This window comes from Mobula hypostoma, chromosome 24 (genome assembly GCF_963921235.1).
Source record: "Mobula hypostoma chromosome 24, sMobHyp1.1, whole genome shotgun sequence".
Lineage (NCBI taxonomy): Eukaryota > Metazoa > Chordata > Chondrichthyes > Myliobatiformes > Myliobatidae > Mobula > Mobula hypostoma.
This window is the reverse complement of record NC_086120.1, coordinates 20,614,348-20,624,795: the sequence shown is the minus strand read 5'-3', so window position 1 is coordinate 20,624,795 and position 10,448 is coordinate 20,614,348. Positions and strand designations below refer to the sequence as shown.

The window sequence follows — 10,448 nt, the reverse complement described above, 5'->3', positions numbered from 1 at the left end:
CCATCAATTTTAAGTTCTGGCACAAGGCCTTGCTTCTTAATTATCTGTAGGCTTACACTCATTCTATCAACTTTCATTCTTTTGTACTTTTGTGGTGCCAACATACTGATGCTGAAAACCATGTCAACAGCACCGTCAAGAATCCATCGCAAGAACTCAGACAATACCAAGCAAGTTTCAAATGCAGGCACCATCACATTTAATCCTGGCCAGTCCAGAGCGGAAATTTGCACACTTGCACTTTTCTAAAGCACTAACAGTAGTGAGACCGTGTGCTCAAATTAGCCATGATTAAAGGGAACAGCAATTGAATGATCACCCCCTATTTCTCTGATCAAGCAAATGATCACAAGATCAATATCTTACAGTGATGTACTTGTCTTGCAATAGAGTGAAGGATTCCAGCCACTGATTGTAAGGAAATATGTAGAAGCCTTCTTTGTTTTATTTTTATTTTCATCAAGATATGATCACTCTTCCGAGAGTGAGACAGCTGCTCAGTGCAAACAGTACATGAAAGCCTTTAAATATTAGTTGTCTTTAAGGGAGCCAAGTAAGAAAGAATTTAAATTAATACTCTTACTGCTTAGTAGGAAAGTTAATAAATGTCAATAATGTAAATAAATTTTAAGAATGTGGTGTCACTTTTGTTAAAAAAAACATGCTCAGGATGTTGTTTAATCTAACATAAGGGTATAGTTTGCATTAAGGGTCAAGGAAATTTTCCTGATTCATGATTCACAGCTGGAGTTTAGCCCAGCTCATCCTGTTTGCAAATGGCTAGCTAAGATACTTTGATCCCATTTTTTAAATTACTTTTTTAAAAAATTCCGGTCAATGTCATCTGACAAACTTTTGTCTTTCTAACACAATGGACTGGATAGGCTAGTTTGTATTGCAGCTACATTTACTGTATATACCATCCAATATTCATTATAAGCACCAAGGTGGTATAGTGGTTATTGGAACACTATTGCAGCTAGGGGCATCGGAGTTTGGAGTACAATCCCAGTGCCCTCTGTAAGGAGTTTCTGTACACCCTCCCCGGGGAGGGCATGGGTTGTCTCCAATTTCCTCCCACAGTCCAAAGACATACCAGGTAAGTTAATTGATCATTGTAGATTGTCCCATGATTAGGTTGGGGATAAATTGTGGTTGTTGGGTGCTGCTGGGTGGCAGAGACTGATGGGCTTACTCCACACTGTATCTCTAAATAAAGAAATGAATAAATTAGGTTATAATGGAAGTAAATGCTAGGATTTGAGTTTATGGGCAAACACTCTGAAACTGTCCACTTTGTACAAACCTCCAAGATAAATTTTTGCTCCTGTTATGTCAAACCCTCAGACTCAATCCCATCCAGCACTCTAACCTGTCACAACCAACAGCATGCTCTGTATTGGCCCTTCAACACATGGGAACCATCATCCCCCTACTTATCTCCATTGCTGGTCTACTTCTTCATCCTTTACTCATCATATTCCAACCTGCCACTTCACATGAAGGTAATTCCAATCCTCACCATATAGTCTTCCAAGCCATTCTTGAATTGGTCTGGTTCAGTTGTCTAAACAAAACTCAGTAGAATGGCAGATGGGTGTAGGTACTGCAAGATGGTCCCAGCCTCTCAAGGATTCGTGGTATTTGCACATGCTGAAACATGAATACAGTGTGAATTCTTTTATTACCCTTCTAGCCAACTCTCAATATCCCTTACCAGCACCACCACTTCATCCTTACCTAATATCAGGCAGTTCCTCCCAAGCTCTGGATACTAACAACTCCTAGGCTCAACTGTACTATTCTATCATCCCTCAATCCTCTCTCTCTGTTTCAGGGCTTCCACAATGCAGTTAATGTTAACATTCCCGCACCATAAAAATACTACACCAATATGTGACCAGGCTGACTTTTTTGGGAGCAAAGAATTTTATGGAAACAAAGCCAGCCATCAACAGGGGTACAATGTTGTTGGGAACACAATATTACATTGTGTTCACCACGAAACTCAAATTATTGCGTGACTTTTATTGCACGGTGGAAAACACATATACCTGCTCAGAATTCTCTAGTCCACATTATACATCACAGCACTGTTAGTATTTGTTCCGTCAACATCCGACATCACAGACCATCTCCTCAATGAAACCTCAGTTTTCTGTCATTCACCTTGTTAAGACTCCATAAACCTATTAATAGCTTATAAAGCACATCAATAATCCAATCACCGACCAACTGCACTGAGTCTCCAATATTCTGAAAACCTACTTCACACCAAGCACACAACAGCGCCCTTACAACGTCTCGTCCATTGGATTAACTCAAGCTACCCAACTGTTGCTGCAGATTGACCCAATCTAAACCTTTAATTTAACAGTAACATTTTGTCACGTCTAGAGCAAGGATGCAGCTCTCTTTGTCCTCACCATCCACCCAGCAGCATGCACAGTTCATGGGCCATCTTCCATAAAGAACAAAGCTTACGTCAAGTCATAGAGAGAGAGATAGAAACAGATTCCTTAGCTCATATCAGCCATCAATTACTCATTTACACCAATCCTATATTAATCCCATTTTTATTCTTCCCACAGCTTCATTAACTCCTGCATGTTCTAACACTCACCTACACACACAGGGGCAACTAATCCACCCATCCACACTTCTTTGGGATGTAGGAGCAACCTAGAATCCCATGCATTCTCCACACATAGAGCACCAGAAATCAGGATTGAACTCCAGCTGTGCCCCTGTATCGTGTGGAGTTGGTAGGCAAAGTCATGCTTATTGTCACCTGCACAGGTACGTGTATGCAATGAAAAACTTACTTACAGCAACACCACTTCTGATACACAGCTTTCAGAAGAATTACATAAAATAAACATAAAATTATACAAAATTAAACAAGAAAGAATACAATTTGAATGAAACAAAGTCTACCATGGTTGAAGTGGTCAAAGTGTTACTTCAGGTTCCTTTAAGATTATTAAAGCCAGGGGAGGTATTGGGGACAAGCTCCCACTACCTATTACCTACTCCCAAAGGTATGTTTTTCAAATAGCATCTGACAACCAAGTCCAGCTCCTGGCCGTCACGTGCCTTAGCCATTAAGCCTGGTGGAATTGGTTCTACTGACAGGAGGAGGGTGAAAGGTGGGTTACTGGCGCCTTAAGACCAGTTGCTTCAGGCAGATGGAGTTCGTCAGCCATGGTTGGCAGATCATCTATAAGATATAAGTTATAGGAGTGGAGGTAGGCCATTCGGCCCATTGAATCTGCCCTGCAAACTCTGAGAAGGAAAACTCTGATCTCGAACTTCCACTGCCTTGCGGCTATACCCACTCATGGAGAGGGCTTTGGGAGCAAACCCAAGGAAAAATCCAGAGCTGGAGTCCCTAAAGCAGTCATGCATTGAGTTCAACACAGACTAGGAACTCTTGCGACACCGCTGGTGCGCAAACTGTGTTGGTCTTTGCCGTTCCTTTGGATTCATCAGCTGCGTGGAGAGGGGAGCCTGCTGCACAGGCAACAGCTTGCCCTCCGTATCGTACTGCCCTGGCTTGCGTATCACATAGACAGCTGGGATGCAGCATTCGTGGCTGACCCCGACCAGTAGTGGGCCTCAGCTTTGCCAGGAACAGGTAGGTGTAAGGAAAAAAATGTGTCGTCAAGGTTCACTAATTACATTTAATTTAAGGTGATTGGAGAAAAGTTATTGTAGGGATGTCAGAGCAGGGTTTTTTTTACACATAGATTAGTGGATGCATGGTATGCACTGTGGTGGTAGAGGCAAGATACATTAGGGACATTTAAGAGACTCTTAGGCACATGAAAGAAAAATGGATGGCTATGCGGTGGGGATTAAAGGGTTAGGTTAATTTTGGAGCAGGGTAAAAGGTCAGCACAACATTGTAGGCTGCAGGACCTGTGTGGTGTGACACTGTTGTATGCTCCATATACTGCATCTGTATTCACACTGTTGCTTCTTTATTGGTCATGTGCCAGGAAAGCACCCTCAAAGGCAACTGTCACCAAGAACGAGAGGACATCGTGTAGCTTGCCAATCCTCCTAAGGAATCTTTGGGGAAAGCAATTAACTGAACCTAGACCGATACATTAAACAGTGCATTAATTGCCTGCCTGCCTGTATTAACTGACCTTTGTCAAAGTAATACACTTGGTTTCCCAGAGGAAGGAATAAAGAGAGACAGGGGCAGGGATTTCAGGATCAAACTTGGATGGATGAGATAAACGGGATCACCTGGAGGAGCCGGGACTGAAAACGCACTCTCCGTGACACAGTCCGTCCGGGACCCAGCAGGCGGGCCACTAATGAGGCCTGATTGGGAATGTTAGCTGCCCCCCTTCACCGGGATCTTCCTGTTATCTCACGCCAAGCACACAGAACAGGTGGGGAAATGGCTATGGCAGGAACTGCTAAGCTGTGGATATTGCCTTTACCGAACTGAACTGGATATTTTGGAAATTACTTGTAAAAACTGGTAAACTGCTGTATCCTGAAAGGAAAACAGTATGGACCTGAACTGAAGGAGCACAGAGTGGGTCCTGCTTGGCAGAAGTCTATTTGGCCCATCAGGTCCATGGTAGCCCTATGTAAAGTCATCCATCTATTTCTTTCCCCCACCAGCTACACACTCACTCCTTCCAGACACTTATCAGCATCTTTCCATCACTCCTACTGAATCGCCCAATACTGCACCCAGCTGTGCAATTCAGACTCTCGCATTTGCTGTGCAAAAAAAAATCTCATAATGGAATTGTTTCTTTTGCTGATCACCTCCATTCTCTTTCCCATTGATCCTGATCATCCCTCCAATGAGAACAGTCTCACCTCAACAGATACTACATCTTTCATGATTATACATGTCTCTATCAGATCCCCCTGCAAACTTCTCGGTGCCAAGAACAGCTCCATTTTCTCCCGTATATCTACCTAGTGGCACCCTCTCCAAAGTCTTCACATCTTTCTTAATGGGTGATATCGAGAGCTGGGCACAAGGTGCATGTTGAACCAGTGATTTAGATAGATTCATCAATAACTTCCATTTCCTGCTGCTAGTTCCTCCAGCATTTTGTGTGTGTTACTCTGGATTTCCAGCATCTGCAGATTTCTTGTGTTCATTATAACTTCCTTGATTTTGTACTCTATTGTACTCTATTTATGAAGCCCAAGATTCTCAATGTATTTTAGCAACTTTCACAACTTATTTTGATCGTTTTAGTGACATTTACCTCAAGATATCTCTATTTCTGTACTCCTCTTAGAATTCTGTTCTCTGGTATAAATTGCCTCTTCTTGTATTTTCACATCACTCACTATTGAACTTCATCTCCCGTACTGTATATCCACTGGTCCCACCAGCCTGTCTTTATCTGCCTGAGGACTGTTACTATCCCTTTCATAGTTCACTATGACTCCAGGCTCTGTATTAAGTTCAAATTTTGAAACTATGTTCTCTACAGCAAAGTTCAGATCATTAATATACATCAGGAAAAGCAATTGTTCGAGTATCAGCCCCTGGAGAACTCCACTGTACACTTCCAATAACCTTCACCACTACACTCTGAGTTCTATTTGTCAGGCAATTTTCTATTCTAGCTGTTGCAACCCCCTTTTATTTAAAGGGATATTTTTAGCACTTGAATATAAATAAAGCAAAGCAGCAAGGCATCTAATTATCTTTTTTTTTAAAAGAGTTTAATTTACATGACGTTTTAGAAACTTAAAATCTCCCAAAGCGTATTGTAGCCAACTTTCTGTTGTCACAGTAGCACTTTTAATATAACAAACCAAGATGTTCACAGGAATATTATCAAGCAGAATCTGACATCCCGTCACATAAAAAGAAAAAGAGACATGTGCCAAAACATAGCTGAAGAGGGACATTTTAAAGGGGATATATAGCAGAGAGATTTAATGAGAAGCTTTTCAAACTCTTTGATAAAGCAAATGATAACCCAAAAGAATTGATTAAGACTTGGGAGATCATTTAGGAAGAGTTTGGATATTTTAAGCTCTGGATGACTTGAACATAACGATCAGTATATTAAAAAATAGAGATTTACAGGTTATCTAATTGTCAGCCTCATCTACAGAACTTTGTCCTTTCACCAATGTTTGGAGGAAGACTGGAAGAAAATGGTGCTGGCAGATCCCAAAATGGCCATCGGTGAGTACATTACTGGTAATGGTACCTCTTAGCACTGGCAACAATTCCTTCCATCACATTCCTGACTGGCTGGAAGGAGGCAAAGTGAGTGGCAATTGACATTGACCAGTGAGCACAAGGATTGTAAGTGAACATCATTAGTATTGGAAAAGCAAAGTGTAGTGTAAATTCCAATGTATGAAGTGTGGAATACTGGAAACTGAACAATGACTACAGGAATTATATGGATGAGGGTGTCATCATTCCCTCATTCGCTATGTGCCGTGTCATACATAGCGATCATGGCCTTTCCATGATCTTGGCAAAATTTTCTACAGAAGTGGCCTTCTTCTGGGCAGAGTCTTTACAAGACAGGTGACCCCATCCATTATCAATAATCTTCCGAGATTGTCTGCCTGGCGTCAGCATTCACATAACCAAACTTGTGTTATGCACCAGCTGCTCATACGCCCATCCACCACCTGCTCCCATGGGTTCCCTGTGACCCTGATCAGGGGGAGCTACACCTTGCCCAAGGGTGACCTGCAGGTTAGCGGAGGGAAGGAGTGCCTTACAGCTACTTTGGTAGAGATGAATCCACAGTGTGTCATCAGATGAGGTAAGCAGAGAGGGGGGGTGGCCCTACTGAGGTTTATAACAGCAGCATATAGAAGGCAGATGGTCAGTCTTTTTCTCAGGGTAGGGGAGTCCAAAATTAGAGGGCATAGGTTTTAAGGGGAAGGTGGGGGGAGGATGTTTTTCACACAAAGAGTGGTGGGTAAGTAGAACGAGCTGCTAAAGGAAGAGGTAGAGACAGTTACAATTACTGAGTGTAAAGGTTCATGGAAAGGAAAGGTTCAGAGTGAAGTGGGCCAAATTCAGGCAAATGGCACCTCGGTCAGCATGGATGAAGAGACTGTTACTGTACTCTATGACCAGGAGTCAGGGAGCAGAGCAGAACTGGAAATATTAGCTTTGATAACAGCAAATATAGGACCTGAAACATAGTAGATGAGTTAATTGGCAGCTGTAAATTACCACGAGTGTGTAGCTAACTGCTAGAATCTGGGGGAAGTTGGTTAGAATGTAGGGAGAATAAACCGAAATTAGCGTGGGAATAGATCAGAATCAGAACTGGGTTGATTCTCACTGACATAGGTCGTGAGATTTGTCGTTTTGTGGCAGAGCACAGTGCAGTACATAAAAAGTGCTTTACATTACAAAAAGAAATATCAAAAATTAAATTAAATGAGTAGTGCAGAAATAGTGAGGTAGTACAAACAAGAGAAAGTCTGCAGGTGCTGGAAGTCCAAGCAAGACGCACAAAATGCTGGAGGAACTCAGCAGGCCAGGCAGCATCTATGGAAACAAGTAAACAGTTGCTGTTTCGGGCCAAGAGCTTTCATCAGGACTCATGAATGAAGCGTCTTGACACAGTGGTGTCAAGAAAACAACCTCTCTCTCAATGTCGCAAAAGCAAAGGAGCTGGTTGTGGACTACAGAAGGAATGGAGACAGGATAACCCCTATTGATGTCAATGGATCCAGGGTTGAGAAGATGAACAGCTTTAAGTTCCTCAGCATACACATCATCGAGGACCTCACGTGGTCTGTACATACAGGCTGTGTGGTGAAAAAGGCACAACAGTGGCACAATTGAGAGCATCCTGACTGGCTGCATCACTGCCTGGTATGGGAACCGTACTTCCCTCAATCGCAGGACTTTGCAGAGAGTGGTGCAGACAGCCCAGTGCATCTGTAGATGTGAACTTCCCACTACTCAGGACATCTACAAAGACAAGTATATAAAAAAGGGACCAAAGGATCATTGGCGACCCAAGTCACCCCGACCACAATCTGTTCCAGCTGCTACCATCTGGGAAACGGTACCGCAGCATAAAAGCCAGGACCAGCAGGCTCCGGGACAGCTTCTTCCACCAGGCATCAGACTGATTAAATCATGATGACACAACTGTATTTCTGTGGTATATTGACTGTTCTGTTGTACATACTATTTATTATAAATTACTATAAATTGCACATTACGAATTTAGACAGAGACGTAACTTAAAGATTTTTACTCCTCATTTATATGAAGGATGTAAGTAATAAAGTCAATTCAATTCTTGGCCTGAAGTGTTGACTGTTTATTCTTTTCCATAGATGCTGCCTGACCTGCTGAGTTCCTCCAGCATTGTCTGTGTATTGATTGAATAGTGAGATTGTGTTCATGGGTTGGTTCATTGTCCATTGAGAAGTCTGATGGCAGAGAGGAAGGAAATGCTCCTAAAACCTTGAGTGTGTGTCTTCAAGCTCCCATACCTCCGCCCTGATGCTAGTAATAGGAAAAGAGCATGTCCTGAGCGATGGGGGTCCATAATGGTAATTGGTTAATTGGTTCATGGCTACTCATGAATAGATAAATGGGGGCTTAATGGTTGACCTGGATTCTGTAGGCTAAAGGGCATATTTCCACTCTCTTTGACTGCATTGATTCCCTATCACCTTAGTTCATGGCTAAATAGGATGGGATGAAACTGTGAGTGGTCTGTTTCAACTATGGACGGTGGGCAGGAAGAGCGATGAAGTCAGCAGATGGACAATGGAGGTGATGCTGCTGGCCAAGGACAATTACGTCGTTGGGTGAAAGTTCTTTTCATTCAGTTCTGGATGTTGGAAAAGCAACATAATGCACTGGAAAGAACAAAAGAGAAGCAAAATGCTTAAGGAATTCAGCAGATCAGGCAGCATCCGCGGAGGGAAATGTTCCAGGTGAGATCCTTCATCTTGACTGGAGGAGAGGAGGGGAGATAACCATTATAATTAGATGAGGGGAAAGGGACAGGAGATAGGTAGAAGCAACAAAGGGCAGCAAATTATTCTAATAACAAAGACTGGGGCATGGAGTGGGCAGATAGCTACACTGGGTGGGTGGGGGAGGAGACCCAGTGGGCGGGGTATGTATGTGGGGCTGATGGAGTAGGTGGAAGAGGGGAAATAAAGATGGCGGCCGGATGCCAATGGTGTGTGTATTAAAGGAACTGAGTAGACCAGGAGGAGAGAGAAAGGGACAGAGGGGGTGCAGGTTATCTGAAATTAGAGACTTCGATGTTCGTGCCATTGGGTTGTAGGTGGAATACGAGATGGAAGGTTTGAGGAGAGATGCTGGATGAGACTAGATAGGTGTCCAGATAACATAAGGAACTAGCATAAGAGGGGAAGAATGAGGAAATTCCAGTAGGAGACGTACACAAACAGAATGAGAAAATATGTCGAATGATTGATTGGCTATGAGTGATGGAATTGAATTCGGCGAAGGCAGACTGACACAGCTAGGTGATGGAAAAGGAACTTTGGGTGCATCGAAGGTTGAAGATTGATTGAGAGGGGTAGGAGGAATAGCTTAGCAGGGTCACATTACAGTGGATGCGATTGCTGTTTTGGTCAGTGATAACTTTACATTTTTTGACATTAAGAAGATCAAGGGATATGGGTCAGGTACAGGAAAGTGTTGCAGAAGTAGAAGATTAATCTTGGTCTTGCTGAAGGGCAGGGCAGGGCAGATGCAAGGAGCCAAGTAGCCCTCTGCTGTTCCTAACTTCCATGTTTCAGGTTGGAGCAAGGAGTAAAACCCTTTCAAATCAGGAGAGCTGCCAGACTGTAAATGACAATGTATTGGAGGAGCTTGGAAAGGGAAAAGGGAGGAGATGAATGTCTTTGGGTGGGGGGGGGGGTGTGAGTTGGTGATACAGAGGCTGGAGAGGTAGGGAGGTGATAGGTGGGGTCAGATGCGGAGGGGATGGGAGGAATGAACAAAGGAAGAAGAAAGCTAGGTGACAGGTTGGGTGCGGGGGAGGAGTGCACTGAAATTCCGTTGCCATGGCGAGGCCAAACACAAATTGGAAGAACAATATCTCATGTTCTGCTTGGATAGCTTACAATGCAATAATATAAACTGTGAATTTTCCAACTTCAGGTAACACACATCCTCTTAATTATCATGCTTAACCACACTCATACTTTAATTATCTATGTTCAACCATTTTAATGAAAAGTCACTGATCTAAAAACATTATAGCCCTGTTTCTCTTTGAGCAGATGCTGTCTAACCCACTACAGATTTCCATCCTGCCATTTTATTCCAGATTTCCAGGATCTGTGATGTTTTATTTTTGGTTTATACATTACAGAGAGTTGACTGAGCAATAAAGTTGTTAAGAGCAAACCCTAAACCCTTTTACAAATCTTCCAGTTCCACTTCTGACATTTAGTCATTGGTAAAC

The 10,448-nt window shown here is 42.8% G+C and overlaps 1 protein-coding gene and 1 long non-coding RNA gene across 7 annotated transcripts in view; one reads left to right on the top strand and one right to left on the bottom strand.

The window, feature by feature from the left end:
- LOC134337357 (cortexin-1-like) overlaps positions 1-10,448 on the bottom strand; it is a 34,738-nt gene that overhangs the window by 8,760 nt on the left and 15,530 nt on the right. The window contains exon 1 of one of the 6 annotated variants that reach the window (XM_063032289.1): positions 1,523-1,645. The exons of the other annotated variants lie outside the window; for them this stretch is intronic. The gene's annotated coding sequence lies outside the window, so the exon portion shown is untranslated. Of the gene's footprint in view, positions 1-1,522; positions 1,646-10,448 lie in introns of those variants that run through there. 6 annotated transcript variants of the gene reach the window in all.
- Positions 6,173-10,448, top strand: part of LOC134337359 (uncharacterized) — a 70,778-nt gene continuing 66,502 nt past the window's right edge. The window contains exon 1 of the long non-coding RNA XR_010015973.1: positions 6,173-6,187. This is a non-coding gene — a long non-coding RNA (uncharacterized LOC134337359). The remainder of the gene's footprint in view (positions 6,188-10,448) is intronic.